Source organism: Cebus imitator, unplaced genomic scaffold (genome assembly GCF_001604975.1).
Source record: "Cebus imitator isolate Cc_AM_T3 unplaced genomic scaffold, Cebus_imitator-1.0 Scaffold379, whole genome shotgun sequence".
In the NCBI taxonomy this organism is placed as follows: Eukaryota; Metazoa; Chordata; class Mammalia; order Primates; family Cebidae; genus Cebus; species Cebus imitator.
Genome location: NW_016107694.1, coordinates 1874102 through 1877542, shown reverse-complemented (window position 1 = coordinate 1877542; position 3441 = coordinate 1874102).

The window sequence follows — 3441 nt, the reverse complement described above, 5'->3', positions numbered from 1 at the left end:
TTGAGACAGGGTCTCACTCTGTCACGCAGGCTGGAGTACAGTGGTGCAATCTTGACTCACTGCAACCTCTGCCTCCCAGACTCAAGCAATCCTCGCACCAGAGCACTTTCTATATGAATTTTTTTCCCTTAGTATCCGTGGGGGATTTGTTCCAGAACCTCCGTCAGATACCAAAATCCTCCATGCTCAAGTCCCTGATATTAAATGGCATTGTATTTGCATATAACCTACGCACGTTCTCCCATATACTTTAAGTCTTCTCTGGATTACAATGTAAATGCTACATAAATAGTTGTTACACTATATTGTTTAGGGAATGATGACAAGAAAAAAGTCTGTACATGTTGAATACAGACGCTTTTTTCCCTCAAATGTTTTCCATCCAGGGTTAGTTGAATCCACAGGTGTAGAACACCCAGATACAGAGGGCCAGGACAAACTGTACTAGATCATTTGTTAAGCTTGAAAAAACGCTAAGAGAAGTTTACATATTGTGTGTATTTAGTTCAACATTGTATCTATAGCTGCATCTCATCTCCAAGTCACAAAGTATCAAAAAGCCATTTAATTTGGTGTTGCCACACTGAAAGCCCTTCCTCTCCTCTCACCCATCCCTACCATATACAGAGCCTGAACTCACTTCTGAATGCCTTGTTGAGTTACTTTTTGGAAGAATACTTTGACCTGTAGTCTACCTTTCTGAAGCAAAATAACATATGAGGTTATAGGACACTAAAAGTGTGGTCCATGAAAGAAACTCAACTGATAACATTCATAGAAACTTACCATCTTCTCCATCTGTAGAAAAAGATCAGTGTGTTAAATAACAAATAATGTAGACTATTTTAGGTGTAGGAGAAAAGACATGCAGAAGCCAGATCGGCCTGCAGCTGTAGACCCACCAGTGACGCCCAAATTCAGACATGTGGGATAACCTGGAGGAATTCTAAGATACAGTGGCTGTTCAGAGAATGCCTCCAAGGGTCCTCTAATCACTAGGCTGGCCCACTGTTTAGCCCAAGGTGCTCTCACTGCCAACTAGACAACAAACAGCAGCTAAAAATGTGCTGGCTAAGAAGCCACCTTCCAATTAACACAAGTAAACATTTAGAAAATAGGAAATTGTTTTTTAATAAAACTATTATCTAGAAAATCGTTTTCGGAAAAATCATTTGATCACTGCAATGGGAGGGGTTAATGGTCACTAGCAAATAATTCCCAACAAACTTCAGTTGTCAGGCTTTAGTAAATGATAAAGCCTGGAATGAATACATACAGTTTTGTTTAAGCCTAAACCAAATGTACTTATAAGAATAATGTTGCTGTTTTTTCTAGATAGCAATTTTAAAGTCAGAAAAATGAAAAGTTCTTTCTTATGTGAATAAAGCATTAACCGAGCCCTCTAACCAAGGGCTTTAAACAACTTCAAATCTTTTACCATGATTTGAATTCTGTTGGTGTCTAGTAAACATTAGCCACTAGTAAGAGCAAAAATAATCATATAACTTAGAGGCTACTCATTTCTATAGTTTTCTCAGCTTGTCAGATATTTTAGGCATAAAATTGGAGATACGGGAAGTTCCAAAATTGAGACCGAACCTCTGAGACTTTTAAGACTATCTCGACATAGACAGGTAAATATTCCCCATGTAGATTACTAGATTGGTTTTAAAGAAAAGGAGAGATGATATTTTGTAGTCCAAGTATCCCTTTCTTTCAACAAATTAAAGCCCAGCATTTTCCTAGAACTTTCAAAAGAACATTGACAAAGTAGGAATCAAATCACTTTTTTTTTTTTTTTTAAGTTTAGGAAACAACTGGATGGTGTAAGTCACGTAGTTTTCCCAAGTAAATCATGAAGTTTTCCAAATAGAAAAGAGATGTAAAGACACATGAGATGTGCCCTTTTCCAACGAGGGGTGACCGAACATGAAGCTGTGGATGGCTGAATCTCAGCATCATGGATGTATTCCCTTTAGTCATTGACCTAATTTAAGAGTAAATACTCCTGTTATGCTTGTTTTAAAAGTCCCTTGACATGTATTGTTGGTGTTTAGCTGTTTTCAGGGGAAAAGGCATACAAACTAGTTTCACATTCCTGTTACTAATTATCATGATTAAGATCTTGCAACAGTGGTTAAAAAATAATTGGAAATGTGAATTTTCAAAAAGAAAGTTGAATTAAGAGGTTCTAATTTTCACTCATGTGATCATTCTCAGACATATTTGGTATATCTACTTGCAGATGGTACCAATATGTAATAAGTATAATAAGTATTTATTAAATTCTGTTTTGTTTAACAAACTTATTATATTCCTAATTAGTCTGAACTTCTCAGAAGGGTCAGCATTATACCTGTTTTGAACATCAGAATGGTATTAGAGAACCCATGGCTATAAATGTGACTCTCTTCCCTCAATCCCTAATCATATTCTCCCTACTTCCTAAATAGTTATGGGGGACAAAGACAGATTAAGCTTTGAGAGAATTTGTAAGTTAGAAAGCAGAAGAATAAGTCATAAAAGCAAAACTTAGGTTGAAGGAACAGCTTGCCTGTGTGAGTCTGGAAAGTCTTAGAAGTTCAGCTTCAATTCTGAATTTCCTTTATCTCTAGTTCTATATGTAAAGTTTCCCAAAGCCTCAGTGCCTGCTAAACTGTGGTAACTCACTAAATAACAGCTGAATGACAGCAGATGAGAATGCACTTTCAATTCTACCAGATTAAGTCCTAGCCGCCCCCCCCAAGCAAGTTACTGAACCTCTCTAAATCCCAATTTTCTCATCTGTAAAACAGTAATAACAAATAGAGTTGTTGCCAAAATTACCTAATAAAATAATAGTAGTAATAATATTCCTGTGAACTCTTCAAGCATAGGGACAAGTTTTTCATTAACACAACTTTAGTATTGTGACCAGAGAACAAGACAAGGAAGAAGGAATGTACGGTTTCAATTGGATGTCATTTTAATATCTGAAAGAGTTGTGGCTCTTCCAGACAGAAGAATATAGAAAAAGAAACACACAAAATTCAGATTAGCAGTGTTTGGTGATAAAGTCAAAAGACATTATGAACAAATATGTAAGGGCAGAATAATTCAATAGAGTGGCAATAAAGTACTTTTAAAGCCAAAGATGAATGCAAAGAAATGTCCTAAGAGAGACAAATAATAATAAAATCTAATTAACTAGTGAAGCAACTTACCTATGATCTTAATGGGGAGTGTGGAATTCAGTTTACCCAAATAGGAAGGAAAAATTAATTAAATGGCCTATCTTGAACCCAGGAGAGGCCAACTCGTAAAAGACAGGAATTTAGGGTTCCTTTTGTTTCTGTGACTCTTAAAGGGGGTTTAGCATGTTAGTTAGTGCCCAGGGAAGTCTCATTTCTTTTTTTTTTTTTTTTTTTTTTTTTTTTTTTTTTTTTTTTTTTTTTTTTTTTT